The sequence below is a fragment of the Lycium ferocissimum genome, chromosome 5 (assembly GCF_029784015.1).
Source record: "Lycium ferocissimum isolate CSIRO_LF1 chromosome 5, AGI_CSIRO_Lferr_CH_V1, whole genome shotgun sequence".
Classification (NCBI taxonomy): domain Eukaryota; kingdom Viridiplantae; phylum Streptophyta; class Magnoliopsida; order Solanales; family Solanaceae; genus Lycium; species Lycium ferocissimum.
Genome location: NC_081346.1, coordinates 22,137,670 through 22,158,309, shown reverse-complemented (window position 1 = coordinate 22,158,309; position 20,640 = coordinate 22,137,670).

The window sequence follows — 20,640 nt, the reverse complement described above, 5'->3', positions numbered from 1 at the left end:
GCAGCCAGAGCCTGTTTTACTAAGTTGTCTGCTCCTTCTCTTCTTTTGAATTTTCTGTCAGGAACCTGCTTCCTCTTCGCTGGTTTTTCAGAATGATTCTTGTAATAATCTTGCTTGTGAAGAGAACATTATCTGATGAAATGTCTAGGTTTTCCACATGTGTGACAACAGTCATTTTCTTTGAGACTTTTGCTGGAGCTTTCTTTGTTTGAGAACCCATCTTTTTTCCGAACCATATTTTGAAATCTTCGAGTGAGTTATGCCATGCCTGAATTATCATCACTGGAATCACTTTTAGTAGTAGCCTTGAGGACCAAGTTCTTTTCTTTCTTTGGCTCCATTCTTTCTAGATCTTGTTTTCTTTTCAGCTCATAGGTTTTGAGGTTTCCAATGAGCTCATCAATGGTCAGTATTTGCAAGTCCTTGGCTTCAGTAATAGCATTAACTTTGCTTTTCCAAGAATTAGGCAAAACACTAAGTAACTTACGAACCAGTTTGTTGGTAGGGATGATTTCACCAAGAGAATGGAGTTCATTGATTATGGAGGTGAACCTGGTATGCATATCATGAATGGATTCACCATCCTTCATCTTAAACTGTTCATACCAAAGTGGTAAGCATGTCTATTTTGGACTGCTTTACCTGACTTGTTCGCTCATGATCAATTTGAAGAGCATCCCAAATCTCCTTTGTAGATTGACAAGATGAGATACGATTGTACTCATCAGGTCCAATACCACAAACAAGAATTTCTTTGCTTTGTAATTCTCTTCTATAGCCTTTCGGTCAGCCTCATTATACTCCTTCATCGTCTTTGGATTTGTTGCAACACCAGCCGCATCTATCTTCATAGAAACATGAGGATCATCACAAATGATGTCGCACAACTCAGAATCCTTAGCCATGAGTTATTCATGCATCCTTGTCTTCTACCACCGATAATATTTTCATTGAATCTTGGTGGTCTTATGCTAGATTGTCCTTCCTCTAAGTTTGGTGGAGCAGCAATAAGAAAGATCTTTTCTAGGTGTTAACCTTTTAGAAAGAACCTCCTCTGATACCAATTATTAGAATATACGAGTCCACCAAACAGTGCTGAGAACCAGGTTTTCTATCTGTTCCCTTAAGTAAAGATAGAAGGTAAATAACACAAGATATTTACGTGAAAAACTCATTGATCAAGGGATTAAAAATCTCGACCTAACGGAGTAGGATTTCCTAACTTCACTAACTAAGCAACTTCATATTACAACATATTGCAATCTAGGAATTAAAATATTAATCCCTCGCCCCTTACTACAACTCTATTGTAAGACCTTTACAATAACTCTATTGCAAAGAATAAAACTTGACTAACTCTAGCCAAGAACACAAACAACCCTTTACTAACTCTAGCGTTAACCCAACCAAACCTTGACTAACTCTAGCCAAGTGAACAAACTCAGAATGGTTGTAGATCTGTCAAACTATTACACTTCTTGAAAGCCTTGTAGAAATACAAGTCAAGAACAAAAGACAAAAACTCAACAAACCTAAGGAATTAAGATATCTTCAGTGGGTGGGTGCTGGTCCTTCTGTTTGTTGGATCTTTGTTCTTGAGAGCACCTTGAGAGGTGGCTGCTTGCACTTTGAGATATATGAAATTTTATGATTTGCAAATTGTTAGGTTAAACCTTGTAACATATTGTTTATATATGAATGAGTATGTGAGATGTGAGAGGGATATTTCATTGTTTGCTTTGGCCTCTAGCAAGGCGGGTTGTGCCGCCGCATTGCTTCCAAATATCACAAAGTGCAAATGCCTTTACAACTTGTTTACATACCGTAGAGTTAATCGAGCAATGGCTAGAACCTGATCACATGTGGTCCCTCTATAAACATATCTGGTCCCTCTAAAGACATAACCGCACTCGTGTTGCCGTACCGCCGTTAGTTAGCATGGGGCCTCAAAGCAGGGCCACTTTACGTACTATAGAGTTGACAAAGCAATGGCTAGGATTGATGGCATATGGTTCCTCATCTAGTCCCTCTAAAGACATGCCTGGTTCCTCGAGTAAGTTTGTCAAATCATCAAAACACAAAGTAGCATAACTTATCAATTTCCCTTAAGAACCAGAACCCCACATGTTCCCCCTAAGAAATAGACCCATCTTTAAGTATGACAACACTTCCCTCTATGAGCATATTTGGTTCCTTGAATAAGTTTATCAAAACACGAAATAGCATAACTTATCAGGTAATTTAGTAAACTTCACATTGCATTATTAGTTTCTTTAATATGTGTGTTTTTTACTAAGACGACACTTATTATGGGACGGAGGGAGTACTACAAGTTTGAAATAAGCTACTTTTCTATTTTCTTTCCATAGCATATTGGCTCAACTATTCTGAATTCGGCTTGTGTATGATAAAATATATTTGCTAGAATAACTTTTTTTGATAAATTTATTTTCTAAGTTATATAGTAGTAGAGTGCGTTTTATGTTCATCACTTCCCAAAGATATGAAGCCGATAAGACGAGATGTGCCCTCAATGAATTTGACACAGACTTAGCATTCGTCAAATCTGTAATCTTAAATTCTTTCTTCGATCGTTTTTCAGTTCATCAATATTTGGGCGTATAGTTTATAAGGGATCGTTTGGTAGAGTAAATAGTACTAATATGGTGTATTATTAGTAATACATTTGATTAGTTATATTGAGATTATTTGTTTTCGACTGTTTGGTGTCGTGTATTAAAAACAACATGCATTGCATAATTTCTACAAAATTACTACCCTCCACATTCTTTAGCTTTGAGGGATTTCAAGGCAATCTTTTAATGGTCTTGGTATTGCTAATATTATGATTAGTGACGGATTCAAGATTCACTAAATGGGTTCGAAAAATAAAATAAAATTCACTAAAGGGGTTCGAAAAATAAAAATTTAATGTCTGGGATTTGAACTTAGACCCTCAAGATAAATTTTGAACCCTCTTAATTACCACCAAGTCAACCTCTAGTCTTGTATTTAGGGGATTCAAAATCCCTAAATGTATATGAAAAAAAAAGCACCTTATAGATATAATATAATTTAATGTCTGAGGGGTTTGCGTGAGCACCCTCACCCCCTCCTAGATTCTCCCCGGACTATGGTTTGCTATGTATAGGTTATACATAGGATAATACATTTATTGAAAAATTGTATCAAACAAGGAATTAGTAATACCAAAACTAATACATGTATCTCTAATAAATCCTACCAAACGATCCCTAACTAACTATTACTCCCTCCGTCCCATAATAAGTGTAACCTTAGCAAAAAACACGCATATTAAGAAACCAATAATGTAATGTGAAGTTTACCAAATTACCCCTATATAATAAAAAATAAATTACTTTTACCTCTTGATTAGAGCATGCACAAGAAGTAAACCTTTTGACATTGAGAATCCAATAATACCAAGTTACTACGTGGCTTTACCAATCACCATTTAGATGTTACTTTATTGTCCAAGGGCAGAATTAAAAAAAACTAGCCAATTTATGTCTTGATTTCTTAAGATGATACTTATTATGAGACAAAAAGTTTGGCTAAGGTGACACTTATTATGGAACGGAGGGAGTATACATCATCAACATACACGCAAACGAGAAACGAACTACCCAATATCATACGAACTCCTTATTAAAACATCTTCTTTCGTGTTGCCGACAAAACCACCAATTTAGACCAAATAAATTGGTTCATTCCAGTTTAATTTATCATGTGAAAACAATCCAATTACAGAGCTGAAAATTAGGGTGTAGCTAGAGACAAACTAGAAGAAAAGAAAAAGGGGAATTCCATTTTTGAGTGAACTGTAAAAGGGAATTGAAGGGATTTTGGGGCTATAAACACAGGTAATGTATCAAGAATGATCGCTTCTTATTTCATCGTGAACTTAATGCACAGTGCTATTCACATATATAAATATACTCTTGGGTATGTATTAGAAGAGTTGCAGTCCTATTTGCACACAATCCCCGTGTGCTAATTCTATCCGCTATTACTGAGTCCTACTCGACTTGCGACACGTATCGGGTGTCCTAATACTCCCTTGAAAGCCGAAGGTTCGGGGAGCAACGTTGAGCTTGGACCTAATAAATTCAACCGTCGTGGAAAGAGGCTTATAAAGAGCATCGCCTAGCCGATTCGGGATGACAGAACCGAACAACGAGGTCCTTTTCGTGCCACTTTGTCACTAGACAAAGTGATAATCTATTTCCACATGCTTAGTACGGCATGAAATATCGGGTTCGTTGACAAGTAAGCCGCCCCGATGTTGTCGCACCATAGTATAGAGAGGACTTGACCGGAACGTGAAGCTCAAATACAATGATCGAAGCCACGGAGCTAGTACCGCATCGGGCCGAGGCTTTGTACTCGCATTCGCAGACGACCGTGCAATCGTTCGTTGTTTCTGTAGAGGACCAGGATACCAGTGCATGACCAAGATAGATGGCATAGCCCCCCGTTGATTTTCGGTCATCTAAAGAAATGCCCGCCCGTAACCGTAAATGCTTAAAAAATGAGAGAGGATGACTTTGGAACGAGAAACCGAGAATTCATCGTACGCCCGAGATAGCGAAGTTAACGCGTTTGACAGCTGCCCGTTGATTGGTCGTAGACGGTGCATAAATTGACACACCTTATTAACAACGAAGGCAACATCGAAGTCATACAAGGTAACATATTGCAAGGCGCCAACAATGGTGCGATAAAGAGTTGCATCATGAAAAGAGGGGTCGTCTCAAAGGCGGCTTAGCGTACGATGAGGCCATGCGCGCGCAAAGGCTTGCGGCTCGCATTCCACCCCTAGTTAAAATGTCCTTTATATATTGATATTGTGAAAGCGTAATTCCGCAGGCGTCACGATGGACTTGAATGCCCAAGAAAAACCGAGAGGACCAAGGTCTCATATGGAAAATTCACTTGTAAGTTGACGATTGACTCAACGAAGGTAGAGTCATTTCCAAAGGGAGAATAAGGTCGTCGATATACACCAACAAGTAGGCTAGGATACCTTTCGAGTGATACACAAATAGTGAGGTGCCTCGTCCGAGATGGAGAAAATCCAACCGCAACTAGAAAATTGATGAAGACGCATGTACCAAGCAGGCTTGTTTTGCACCATTTAGCGATTTTTGTAACTTGCAAACATGATTGGGATAAAGAAGGATGGGCGAACCCAGCTGGTTGCGACACGTAGACCGTCTCCGAAGGTTACCGTGAAGGAAGGCATTTTGTACATCTAGTTATCGTAGGACCGGGCCACGAGACGTGGCAATAGCTAAAAACAACTCGAATGGTGGCGGTTCGACAACGGTGACGTAACGTTTCGAGTAATCCTTGCCTTCAAGCCGATGAAAACCTTTGGCTACTAGACGAGCTTTTATAGCGCTCAATAGTGCCTTAAGCATTTCTTTTCGACGAAACACCCACTCTGCAACCAAGAACATTCACGGAGGAGTTATAAGGAACCAATGTCCAAGTATCACAGTAGAAGGGCATCCATTTTCGAGCTATTGCAGCCGCCATTCATCGTGTTTGTTGCTTCGCAGAAACACGTAGGTTCAGGGACGGAGGAGAAAGAGAAGAGAGAGAGGTTAGCAAGTAGGAAGCATGTGACGAAGACGATATCGCGGGTACGCTCAGAGGCACAACCGGACGAGGGACGTGTAACAAGTGGGGGAAGAAGGTCGAGTGTGGGCGAAAGAGTATTAGAATTGCCACCGGAACCTACCGTCAGCTGGTAGGGAAGCGGTAGGCATGGCGAGATATCGCACAATGATCGGCGACGCAGGAGTAGACGCGAGGCCGGGCGTGGAGTCGAGCGCGAAGTAGGTGACGGTGGATGACCGGCCACAGATGGAACTAGTTCAAGCGAGTGAGCGGGAGCATGTGTACAGTGGCGATGGTCTCGATAAGAAAACAAGAGAGGAAGCCCAAGCAGGAGGAGGCGCGGAGAGAGTGACGTGGACCGAGAATAGATTTTTTAGCAAAGGGGAACACATCCTCATCAAATCGAACATGTCGAGCAATATAGATTCGCCCAGTGACCCTATCTAGACATCTGTAGCCAAAATAATGCAAGCTATAGCCAAGAAAAACACATGGAGAGCTCCTAAAATTGAATTTGTGTTTATTATAAGGCCGAAGCGTGTGAAAGCATAAACAACCGAACGTTTTGGAGGCGTATAGTCCGGAGCCGCCGGAAGACAATTTCAAAGGGTGTAGCATTGTTGATAGTTGGAGAAGGTAAGCGGTTTATGAGATAGACAGCCGTGTCGAAGGTAATGGCTTTTATGAGATAGACATACCGTGTCGAAGGCAAAGTGCCAAAAAAACGGGACGTTGGTAGTTGTGCGCTAAGAGATCGAGGCCATTTCAACTATGTGACGATGTTTGCATTCAACCTTTCCCCGTTGTTCCGAGCATGAGGATAAGAGACCCGATGGGCGATGCCAAGCTTAGCCAAAAGAGAGGATACGGGGACCAAATTCTCCACCCGGGCCGTATTGAATCGATTTAATAAAGGTGTTGAATCGTGTTCTACGAGAGTCTTGAATCGTTAAAACACAAAGATAACATCAGATTTTAGTTGCAAGGGGAAGCCCCAAGTATAGTTCGAAAAGTCATCAACAAACACAAGATAATATTTATGACCTTCGTGAGGAAAGAAAAAGTGCTAGGACCCCAAACATCAACAAACAATAATTGCAAAAAAGATGTGATTTTATTAATACTGGGAGGAAGATGTAACTTCTGTGACTTGCCAAGTTGACAAGCACTACAAAGCTTATTGAGTGAGCGGCATAATACTATCTCCAAGGTTGAATCGGCTATTTGGCAGGACTTGTGATTTTACGGTATATTTTTGAGTAGTTCGAGCGATGGTACGGTCGCGGCGCAACGTGATATGAACGGAATCCGTAGGAATTGAAGAATTAAGATAAAGGTATAGTTGATCGAGAATCGGAAGGAACGAAGTCGAGTTTGGGAAAAAAGAAAGATTCAGATTCAAAGTAAAGGTATTACTTAGGTCGTGTATGATTCGTCGTTGTTGTTTGCATCTTCCGTAGGAGGCGTGATCGTTAAGCACGCGATAGCAAGGAAGTCCACAATAATGGACTAAGTGTCGGACAAAGTTTCGTAAGGTTTCACGATTAGTGACTTATGAGAAATAAATTTCGTGTGACCGACGTGTTAAGATTTACGGGAAGTGGCTTGTTTTGTACCAAGACGGGTAATTCCAAGACTCTTCAACGGGTAAGCTCAGAGTGGTCTAACGGGAAGGAACTTTTGGGAATCTCTATAATTTGAAGGATAGAGTTATATTTTCAGATTACACCGTATTCGTGGTAGTGGATTATGTCAGTAGGTATTGCGTATAGATAGCTTGGGTGAGCATTTTGGGTATTAAGGAATGGGAAGTAGTTGACAAGGATTAGTGTCGTGATTGCAAGATTTGACAGCTTTCAAAATTATTATGGTACGAAGATGTTATAATGGGAGATTCGACGGTTAAAGTGTATTAAACGAGGCCGCATGTTTTCGCGTCATCGATCAAAGTTGTTAGCGAGTCGAAGAGGGAGCACGAGGAGAATTTGATATTTTTAGAGTTCATGGATCCGACAACGTATTTGCGTACATGGATTGGGCGAAGGTTGAAAAACATGAAGATTGCAATCCTAAGGTATAGTTTTTTGCTATTGATTGACGACTTGGATAGAATTTAGCTTTTGGAGTCGAGGGTAAACGACGTGATTGACTATGCACGAGAAAAGGATTAGAATTGGTCTCCGTCGTATGCGTGATAGGACCGTAATTAGTTTCTCAAAAGTCGGAGTCGGCTGTGTGGACTATCGTGATATTCAGGGGTTTGTGCATTCATTCCGAGTCAGAATTATTCGATTAGAGCCTGGTGGACTATGTTTATATTTCCAGAAGGGCTTAAGGATTTTCTAGTAAATCACCTTCAAGGATCAAATGGTTTCAGTTCAGAATCGAGGTACGATGTGTTTATTGATCTTTATCGTGGTTTGCAAGTGGACTTGATGATATTTTATCGAGGATAACTATTTGGGACAGCTTATAACGGGCTACGTTTCTACTTAATAATGATTCGGCGAGGTACAAATGGTTATGGGGAAGTCTTTCAGAGTGATTGGATAGGTTCCTACGTATCCGGCTCGGCGAGGTAATCAGCTTGGTATGCTTCGTATGGTGAATTGAGGATTTGAAAAGGTTGGTCGATGAGTTTTAGCTAAGTGGGTTCAACACCGGGTTACGGGAACTAACCGTGATTTGGAACTAGTGCAATCGGCCACTTGATAAGATCGCTTACGTGGAATTGCTTAGAGTTTTTTCGTATAAAGCAAGGGCTTTTCAGTGCAAAAGGAAATCATGATCGGACTCGTATGCGTGTGTCTATGTCTTTCTAAGGAATATTGGTGCGAAACGTTTTAGAAGGTGTGAAAGAAAGGTTAATGAGATCGAATATTTTACTAGTTCGCAGTAGACTATGGTTGTGGTTATATCTAAAGGATTGTGGCGATTAGAGTGATAATGGGGAATCAATTAATTGCGTATAGAGGCGGGGTTATATCAAATCGTAGAATTCAAGTAGAGACAGTTCTTATATTCGTGATCACGTGAAAGAAATTTCGAGTATGAAGAATATAAAAAAAATTGGGTTTTTGAGCTAAGTTAAAGAAAGTTTTGACTGGTAAGGTGAACGAACAGTGCGATCGGCGCATTTCTTGCCTGTGAAGGCTTCCTTGTGGTTATAATGAAGATTTTGAGGTTACCGTCATCTTCCGTACTCTCTTTCGTCTTTCGAGGACGAACGATTGTTTAATTGGTATCTGATGTAACGACCCGTTTGATCGTTTTGGTGTTTTGGAGTCTTTTCCCCAAATTATCCTTCTCGTAACTTGGAAATGATATTCTTGACTTCGGGTGATAGGTGGGATGGTTATATAATTGACGGGTAAATTTTAGAATTTATCTATTTAATGTGTGAATAGTTTATTCATATGAATTTTATTTGCAATTATATAAGGTATAAGTTGGTGAATAATGTAATTTACTAAGTGGGGTCAATTTTTACCTTGTACATATTCGTCGAGTAAAAAGATTATTTTGCACAATTATTTTAATTGGTGGTTAACGGGCCAAGCCCATAATTAATTTAATACCCTATGTTATATGGTTATGTACAAGGATGGATTAACGTTAATGGTTTGCACTTTTTAATCGTAACAATAGAAAAATCCTACTTTGCATTTTCGGCAAAGTGAAGTGGGGCGACTAACTTGACTCGTAAGAGCTATTTTTTTTTTTTTTTTTTGATTCATTAATTTCTAGGAAACATATCCCTTGGCATTATTTATTGTAGTATTATTTGGTGGAAAGGCACTTAAGTCCTAACTTCTTTTCCACTTCTCGTTGGTGTTTAGCATATGAAGCTAGGATACAAACTTAGTGGATCAATCATGGTAATAACTAAATGATTTGAGGCTAATGCCAATGTAATGGTGGGTTAATCATTGGGAAATAATGATGACATGGATGCTAGGTTAATGACCACTGTACGTTGGGTGCTAGATAGAAGTCCACTATTCATATTTGGCTACTGTAGGTTGAGTGCTAGATAGAAGTCCACTGTTTGAGTGCTAGATAGACGTCCACTGTTCATATTTGGCTTTTGGTTATGAGAATTTTCTTATGTTAATCATGATGCAAATTTCAATTTTAATATATAATGGGCATATGTAATTGGAAGTTAGATGTACTGGATTATATGAACACCTTTAAATTCATGGTATTTGAGTGTCGGAAGGTGAGATGTTAATCCTAGGTTAAGATTTTTGGGACAATTGAAGGTTTCGAGCCCTAGTCTTACGAAATGAGAATTAATGACTTCGAGAGTCCATTTATGGATGCAATTGACTAATTTTAAAGTTATATTACCCTTAGGTTATGGGTGAAATGATTTTTCAATAAAATTCCAATTTAGCCATTGTGGGCCCGGGTTCTCTTTTAAAGGTTTTTTTTTTTTTTCCGATTCGAATCGTATTGTGGCAATATGGGTATCATTAGCTTCCTAATCTAATGTAGATTAATTAATTAATAGACTTTGATCGTTTGGGAAGCTATTCGGAGGGGAAAGGCTCTGTGATCAATTTTGTGGCGCGCTTCTCGGCATTGAGGTAGGTTACGCTTACTTTATGTCTAGACTCCGGTTAGCGAAACGTATGTAGATAGTAGTGATTGACGGGGAAAGCATGATAGGTCTTCGTGCATGGTGTGGAGGTGAATTCCATCTAGGTTGGTATTGTTACCGTTATGTGGGCTTGTCGCCATTATTGCGATATTGTTATGTGGGCTTGTCACCATGGTTGTGATTTCATGTACTTGATATAATTCTCTCTCTCTCGTTATCTCACTTGTCATATAGAAGAGGAAGGCTATTACAGAGAAATTGAATATTGAATTGCATTTCATAGTATGAATCTGTGGAACCTATGATCGCGGTGATTATTGAGGTTGATGTCATGCGAGGCATGCATCCTATATTCTATGTATTATTTGATGTAATTATCACCTAGTTGTATCTCTGTCACATACTAGCTCACTCATCTTATGAAAGGGAAGGGTAATATTGATGATTGAACCATGGACAATACTATGACTTGTACTTGTTTATTGCATATTGGTGATATAGTTGAGACTGATATCATGCATGACATGCTTCCACATTACTCTTATGTTGTCCTGATAGTGAGGTGAGTGATTGAGAGACTCCGAGGTCTTTGCCGGAGATTGAGAGTAACAGAGAGACTCCGAGGTCTTTGCCGGAGATTGAGAGTAATTGATAGCCTCCGAGGTTTCTACCGGAGAGCACGAGTGGTACATGGACTTCGCGGGTCCCCTATGGGTCATGACTATAAGGCATTGCCATAGCATGTGTGTACGAGAATGGAGCGTGAGAGATGACTACTGCATTGCATAACATTTACATAGCACGACATTGCATTGCATAGCACTCCATTTGAATTGCTATTCATGTCATTGCATGGCACATTCTCTGATTGATTCTTGATTTGTGAATTATTGAGTTGTTGTTTGTAAGTATTTATTTTAGAGGCTTGATGGACTCGAGGTTTAGAGATTTCCCCCTAGGCTTATAACCTGAGATATTGAAATCCTCGTGACTATCGTTACCGCAAGACTTTCATATGTGCAGAGTTGTGATCGTGTTTGATTACTTATCCGCTTACTTGTTAGTTGCTTTCGTTTATATACGTGAACTAACCATTGTCGACCTATGATACCTACGAGCCTTGTGTTGTGCTCATTACTATTTTGTTACACTCTTGTGGAGTGTAGAGTTATTTTCGTGTGATATTCGTGAGTCTCACGACCGTTTCGAGGCATTCGTCAAAGGCGTTTGGGTGAGCTATTTGAGATCTTGCAACCCAGTTGTCTCTCCTTAGATTTCGTTGTTCTCTATCCTTAAACAGAAGTCGTATCCAGTTTGAGTCTGTTATCTACTTCAAATTGTAAACTTTTTAGAAGCTCTTGTACGAGTCTAGACCAGGTTTTGGGAATTTCTTATAATAAAAGTATTTCTTCCGCATTGGTTTAATATTTAAACTGCTAGAGTGTGTTTAAATGTTGTTATTCCGCATGTTGTATCAAATTAAGGTAGTTACCTGAAGGGTTCGCCCACCAGGGAGGGTTAGCGTGGGTGCCCGCATGATCCATGATTTGGGTCGTGACAATTCTAAAACTATAACATGGTAAACTATTCTTCTTAAGAACTTGAGTCATGATGTGTTGATGAGGATGCCCAAGACACAGGTGCCAAACGGACGCAGGTGCCTTGGAGGAGAGAAGGGCTGAAGGAGACGCATGTTGGAGAGACGATGGAGTTGATTTGAGAGGAAAGCGTGTAGAGGCCATCATTACTCCGACCGAAAAAGTTGTTTCCGGATGCTCGATCCTTAACAAAAAAAGTAAGATGGATGAAATTCAAAGAAGGCATTATTATCTTTGGCAAACTTTTGAACTGAAAGAAAGGGTTTTGTAATCGAGGGAACGTGAAGTATGTTGTTAAGAGTGAGTGTTTTAGAAGGAGAAGAGATAAAGGATTTACCGGTATGATGAATGGGAAGACCTTGACCATTCCCCATATGAACTAGATCGGGTCCCTTGTATTCCTCCGCATATCAAGGCCGGGAGAGGTCGGGGGTGATTTGATGAGTTGCACCGGAATCCGGATACCATTATTGAACCGGAGCGACCGAGACCGATGAGACACATAAGAAGCGAGGGTTTACGGTCCGACCGTAACGCCGGGAAACAAGTAGGTGCAAGGTGATTAGTGCCGTGCATATTTGGCATCTCGATCGCGTGTCCGATTGCCGGATTGTCCGTAATTTTGGGAGTTTCGAAAATTCGAGAAGTTGGCGGATCTGCCACCCCGACCTCCTCGTCCCCGAGATGATCTGCCGCGACCTCTATTTCCATTGGAGTTGTAATTGCGGTCTGAAGTGAAAGATTTTTTAGTGAGGTTGGCCGCCGGATTGGGGAGGCGAATCGATGCAGCCGAGATTGTGAGAGACGACATTTGAGGGTCCATGAATAAATTCATGGTTCAACAAGAGGCTATGAAGTTCGAAGAAAGAAAACAAAGTTCGGACGTGCCGACAAAGTCGTAACAATATCCTTAAATTCACCGCGAAGTCCCTGAAGATGTATATGTTCCGATCGAGAGACATAAAGGCCTTCCCGTGGTCGTTAATTCGTCGCCACGAGCTTGGCTTTTTGAGGTACCGAGTGATGGTAAGGTCATCCTGCTTCAAATTTTGGAGTTGCATATGAAGGTTGAGAATCCTGGTGTTGGAGGGTGACAAAAGAGCCGCCGCTAGGGCATCCCAAACGTCCTTGGCAGTATTTAGACCTATGACTATTGGCAATGTTTCTTCAGAGAGAGAAGAGATAAGTAGACTGAGAATTGATTGATCTTGTTGCACCCATTGCGCATATGCAGAATTAGGTATAGTGTTTTCAGATCCTTCTTTTGCGACATGAGTAGGAGAACAAGGTGTGGTCCAATCCACGAAACCGTGCAGATTTTGGCCACGGAGGAAGGGGAGAAGCTGTGTGCGCCAGAACAAGTAATTCGTAAAGGTCAATTTTATAGAAATATAGTGATGGGCATGATTGAGAGAAGGAGAAGCGCATTGTGGATAATTGGCGGAAGGAGCGAGATTGAATGGTCAGAGAAGTAGAAGACGACATGGTCATGTTAACGGTGTCTGATACCATATAAACACAGGTAATGTATTGAAGAAGGGACTGCTTCTTATTTCATCGTGAACTTAATGTACAGGCTATTCACATATATAAATATACTCATGGGTATGTATTAGAAGAGTTGCAGAGTCCTATTTGCACACAATCACTGTAAGAATTCTATCCGCTATTACTTGGAGTCCTACTCGACTTGCGACATGTATCGGGTGTCCTAATAGGGGCAGAGGAGGAGGGTGACAAGAAACTTCCAAAAAGTAAAGGAAAAGATTCAAAATGAAAAGGAGAATACGCAAGTAGCGTCGTTGTTTTTCTGAGAGAAACTCTACTAATCTTTTTCTTTCTTTTATTTTCTTTTCAGTCTGTAACAACGGAGTAATATTTTTTAATCTGACGGGCAATTCAATATATATTTTTGGTTTCCACCTCCATATCTAATTCAATTAGTCCATAGTGTAAGGTCGATCAAAAGGAAAAATGTTTATTAAGATTTTTATTATCAGAATTCGAACTCGCAACCGATAAAGTAATTTTATTCATCCCACCACAATAATTGACTAGTCCAAGACATTGGCTTTTTACGGGCGCACATTGAGGATGACACTAACAACAATTTCTTCTTTTTATCGTAAAACTTGATTACAACTATGACTTATTATTAAGAGTAATCTTAATATATACTATAATTTTTCAGAAACTGTTTTAATTATATTTATATAGGTTGAAAGATTATCTTTAATACCAACTCTGCATTTTATTCATCTTCAAAAAAGAGACATTTTGATTTGAGGGAGTTGTACAAGTCACAATCTCGTTGATCAATCGTGGTATGAACTTGAAAGTTAACTAAAATTCCTAGTAAAATAATACAAATGTCATTGAAGATAGTGCACGTCCAACTCAGATTTCTACAGTATTTTATTTTATTTTGTCATAAAATTATGGTCAGTTATTTTATTCAAATAAAACGTTTATCCTATGTTTTTACGTTCCTTCGGAAGGATTAGTCATATAGGCTAGTGGCCTTAAAGGTTTGGCTATGTTCCTGAATGTACCTTGTCTCATCTTCTTTGTACAAATCCTCATATTCTCTTTGCACAAGCAATTAAAGTCGAAAGTTAAAAATGAAAATTTTGTTACCTAAAAATAATCATTGTAAAGCGACCAAAAACGTGAGATGAAAAGTTTACAACGAAATAAAGCTAGCTACATCTATAAAGAAAGAAACCGTGAGTTTGCAAATGTTACTTTTCAGCTTGGACCAAACATGACGATTTTATATATTGATATTGCGAAATTGTATCACATTATTAAATTTATTAGAACCTCCTACATATAGAATAAGTCAGATATGATAACACGAAATGATAACAATAATAATTTTTTCTACAGTCGTTTAATCGAATTTCTTTGAAAAGTTTTACACTACTTAGCTTGTGTACAACAAAAATTCTTATATAAAATAGAAAGGATTTAACACATTTGACTGTTCAGTGAAAAATGATTACTCTCGCTAATCGAATATAAAAAATAAACATTAATAATGCAAATATATATATATATATATATATATATATATATATATACCAAAAAAAAAAATTGTTGGCTATTATTTCAAATGACGATTATTTAGGTTAATTTCCAAAAACTAGATGTTGCTGGTAATTTTTTGTTTGCGAACAAGTGCAAGACTTACCGTCCATATTCCCAAGAACATTGTATTAAGGGGTTGTTTGATTGGTGGGATAAGAGATAACAATCTTGCATAAAATGCGAAATTTTTATTCCGCATTTGATTATGACTATTAATTAGTCCCGAAAATTACTATGATACTAAAATAGTGGGATTAATTAGTTATCTATCTATATGTTAAAAATGAGATAACTAACTTCATGAAATATCTCAACTCATGGAATATCTTTGGCTATCTATCCTGGTAAGCAACCGACCCCTAATTTTATAGGCAATTGTTAGATCTGTGCAAGACAACCCAGAATAATCCCATGGAAAATCAAAAGCTCCCCACCATCACATCAAACAATAACATGCATTTTCATATGTTTAATTAGTTCCATGTCTTGTACGGTGGTTGCCGCTAAACTATTAAAATATCATAAGCCACATGTATGATATTATAACCCTTGCCGACCCTTGAAGTATAACCCTTCCCATCGCATTTCAAATTCATCATGATTCCCTTTTAAATTAAGAATTAAGGTTAAGCTAAGGTACTTCAAACCAAATAGATTATTTGCAGTTCAAGTTCATATATAACCCGGATTATATAGTTGTTTAATTAGCTAGTAATTATGTTTTATGGTTTTTTAATTTTTTTACTAGGAGTTAGTGTTATGCTTATAGAAGACCTACGACTACAAACAGTTGGAATAAATAATTTCTGAGTTCTCTTTGAACTTAAAAGTTTACTCTCCTCCCTCCAAGTGATTTATCTACGTTACAATATACAACCAAAGCTATTTAAATTTGATGGGTTTAATTTGTAATGTTCTTAGCACCGAAACCATTGCATTTTTATGAGTACATCATATTTTAATAGTTGTTTGACAATTCAGGGGGAATTTGAAGGACAAACGTAACTTCTATGCAAAACATTTGCCTCTCTAACCTGCCTAAATTCTTGTTATTCTTTAGTCTGTGATGGTCAATTTTCAATATTTAATTTACTGGCAGAAATGTGTGGACCTCATGTAATTGGTCTTTTCCGTCTTTTCCCTTATATCAGTGTATAGGGTACTGCAGATTAATCAAGACGAGTTCCCAACTTAAGGTAGGGTTGGTGCTTTTATTTAATTTCCATTGAATTAATCAAGCACAGCAATGGTTTCCTTTAATATTTGAATTAATCAAGTACAACAATGGTTTCCTTATATTCATCATAATGTCGATCACTTCTGATAAAATTCTTTTTAGCATGTAATGAACATATGGAGCTAGTTTTATTAACTCTGTGAAAATAATGAGTCCAATCAAATTAAAATAGGAGACAGAAGACCAACAAGGAGACAATTAGTTATAAATCTGTCCTTGAACATGGGAATGGTGTCAAGACTTTGTTTCATCATATGTCCTCATACATGGTATCTCCCTATTTATTTAAATTTTTCTACTCCAAACTACTCAATAATTGGTTGGGTTTCCTAGATTCTTGATTGCTTATTATTAATGCATGTGTAACCTTAGGTCACACCTTGATTGATGTCTATTTCGTCATTTATATACATTCTTTAGTTTATTTGCTCAAAGAGTCCTAAATTGAAGTGTAATAATAAAATCAAGCCTACAAAATTCTCTCATGATTGGTTAATTTCTTATTAATTTCTATATGCCTTTGCTGATACTATTCCCTTCTTTTGATTCTCAATAACAGATGAACCGAGCAACTTGGGACTTAAGTTACGTAACCATATCATTTTTTTACAAGCTGAAAACTTCGTCCTTTACACGATAATTAAGGACATCTACTATTACATTACATTACACTATAGATGCTGCATTGAAGAAAAGTAAAGGACTAAAGTTGAATTGCATCTGACCCTAATTTCATAACTCTTCTATACTAAATTAAAATTTAAGTTGTCAACTATGTGGGAACTTGTATAAAAATAGTGAAAAGGGATAAAGTGAGGCATGTGTTGAAGTAGTTTGCATCTTAAATTTGTCATGTTCCTGTTGATGGAGTCACGTAATCTATAGCGGGATGAGAGCAAATCTATGGTTTCTTGGATGAATAATACCATGATTATCCCAATTCCCAAACTTTGATAAACTTCCTTTCTTTGCACTTGTTCACTGTATGTTCCCATACTGCATTTATGAATGTTACTCGGCGACTATCTACATTGTGTCTTCTGGGATTTATTTATGCTTTCATTCTATTGGTGGATTGAAATTTTGCTTTTCTGGGATCTACTATATTGGGAAAATAGAAAAGAAATGGAACCAGTTCCATTAGTGACATGCCCTCTAACTATATGCTGTATGGTCGGATATGCAATTAAACATTATTTTCCTCTTTTATTTTCTTTTTTATTGGTGTTCAGATCAGCTTGCGGTCACCTTGACTAATTTTACTGGTAATTCTATTCACCAAGACTTTGACAGATAGGAAGAAATCATAAATACCTTATGTTTTTTTCTCTATTGGTATCGAACTTGAGACTTCATGGTTGTCAACTTACTTCATTTACCACTAGGTGATAGTTTACAATTACTAAAAAATAATGTCCAAACAAATTCTTTATATATCTAATTCTATCATAGCCATGTTTTTAGTACTTTAAGCTTTATTAAAATTTAGAAGAATATTCACTTAGTTGATATCTTACGTGTAATGGAGTCCGAGTTGGCTAACAAGTTGTACACAGTAAAATGCATGGATATTCTCAAATTAAACTCGATATAATCTATACAAAGGAAATCAAAACCATATAGTTGTTGGGATATATACTATTAACCATGTGTTTTGATATAGTATTTATTATAGAACAATTATTTATTCAATTTTTAATAAAGAGTTAAATAGATCATGTACTAGTATTTGTGTCCTTTACTTATATAGTAGATGATTTAGTATATAGAGTTTAGCTTATACACGAAAGATTAATCATCGGTTCTTATAAGTATAAAGTTTATGTTCACAATCTAAGATGGAATTTGGACAAAACCATCGGTATGATTGTAGCACAAGATTAATATAATGTATCTTCATTATGGGAACGGTATAGTTCTGTCTTCTTGTGCAAGTACATTTTGTATGTATTGAACGGATTAAGTAGAGATAAGCGTTTTTGTACTGAATATATAAAACAAATTCTCTAGTTCATTAAATGTACTTATACTCTTAATCTTAATATAATTATTATGATCAACGTGATTTATTCATTATTTTGATTTATTAAAAGGTACGACTCAATTGTAGGTCTATGTATTCCTGGTAAATTGGATAATGGCAAAATACATTTGCGAAATAATAATTAGTTGATAGAATCCATGTCTCGACTTTGAGATTGATGATACCCCTTTATGAATGCTTATAAGTCTCATGTGAAAACCCTGCAGGTGGATTTTGTATCCTTCACATGATATAAGTTAAGCAGAAATATAAAGGATTCAATTAGTCAATGAATTAAATTATCAGTAATTTAATTTAATTGATTGGTATCTGTAATCTTAACATAGGGAGTTAAATAAGATTTAATGAAATATTTCGAAATGGAACTGAGGAGTGCAGTTATGATTTTTTAATGGAATAATTAGTAATTTATTATGATAGGATTAATTCAGATATTTCGAATTAATTCCATAATAGGAAGCCTCGTTAATTAAATTCTGTGGTCCCTACTGTGTCCGACTAATAAAGAATTAAATGGAATATTATTTCTTGGTGGAAAATAAAGACCCAGCAGGTTTTGAAAAAGGGTGAAAACCCTAAAACCTGTAGTTATAAAATAGGGGTCTTATTCCATAGGGAGGCCAAGGGTTTTACAAGTTTCTACATTTTTTCCATAGAAATTCGCCCACACGAATTTCACAGATTCTGGTATTATTTTGGTTACACAGTAGAAGACCGTGGAACTGGAGGATGAACGCATGGATGGTTTTCGCTCGTGAAGGCTAGATTCGAGGTTGCATTCACGCTTCAAGAAATAAGTATCAATTTTATGTTTGATTAATATCTTGATTATGTGTTGTCTATAGTACATGCAAGTTCGATCCTGACTATTTGTTTTCGCTGTGTATGCCTGTATTCAGAGGTGAATCTAGGATTTCAAGAGGATGGGTTCATCATTAGCTATGGGATTTTTTTATTTCTTTTGCTTTTGATTCGTTGCGGCTTAGCGCCAATGGAGTTTTTTAATTTCTTTTGCCTTTTGGGACTTGGCGTAATTAGAAGTAAAGGGAAAAAAAAGTCATTAGATGTAAAAAAAAAAAAAAAAAAAAAAACCATGAGTAGGGGTCTAGTAGCTCAGTTGGTTGACTACCTGAACTCTCACCTTTTTGGTGAGGATTCGAATCCCCACATTGTAATCTCCTTCCCTATTTCCCCTACCCCTCTCCCGCTATGTAATAAAAATAATTTTTTAAAAAAAGGCATGTTTTTTACTTTTGGGTAATTAGAATTATAGAAGAAAAAAGATTTAGAATAATATAAAAATGAAAGTTAAAAGGCTGCTTTAAAAAATAAAAGCAAAAAAACAAAAACGCACAAGAGCCCAAGTTCGATCCCAAGACCTTTAGGAAATATACAAAGTCCCTAACTAGTGCTCCACTAAGTCTGTTTGACCATGTGTTCCTTCGATTAATATTAGATATATTTTCAGAATTATACACATAATATATCGAGTTTAGTCGAGTGACCATGTATTCACGTGACCCAAATTTTAAGCATAAATTCGTCTCTGCCTATATTCTATCAATTGGCATCATGAGTCACGCTTGCATCTATATAGATAACATAGACGATATATATGTTTGTTTGATTATATACATGATTCATGAAATAGAAATTATATTCAAAGTGAAGATGTTAAAATTGTTATCCGCGGCTATAGTGCAGAAACAGTTTTTAGGTTTCATGATTTTTTTTTTTTTTTTTGGGTGAGCAATCACGATTGTTGTTTTCTGGGTTGCAACGGAACAATTTTTTATTCCATTGAAGGTTTGTTGACTTTTGACAAATGTTTGCCAAGAATGGTAAAAAGTAAAGGTTACCTGGTTCTTGGTAATGAAAGCAGAAAACATAAGAATAAGTGTCCATGTGATTAGCTTATACATTGTGCCGGGATTTTTAATTGGCAATTGGCTTATTTTTCAAAATAAGAAGATATTCCTTGGTTTAAATTAGTTGAACCCACAGATCTTATAATTGCAAAGTGGCGGCTAGGTCATTTGTTTTGGCAATAGAACTTTTTTTTGACAAGTTTCCTTGTTCAAATTCTTGGTTTGCTTAGTCAAATTTACTTATTGAATAAAAACAAGGAAGAATCTGTAGGTGACGGATGTAAGATCAGTTTTATTCATTGAAATTCAATAAAAGGCATAATTTAAGCCTGGTTTCTCATGGTTTTGATGCTCGTAATGAGTATTAATTTGGGTTAGCATCATTATTTGAATTTTGATTTTTTGGTTGTTTAAAGTAATGAAACCCAGTGATCCTTGTCTCACAGAATTCTTGTCAGATTAAGTGTTGGACCGTGGGGTCATAAAAGATGCTTAATTACATGAGCAATTTTATCTTACACAGTATAGTACATTGTACAATTAAGAACTAA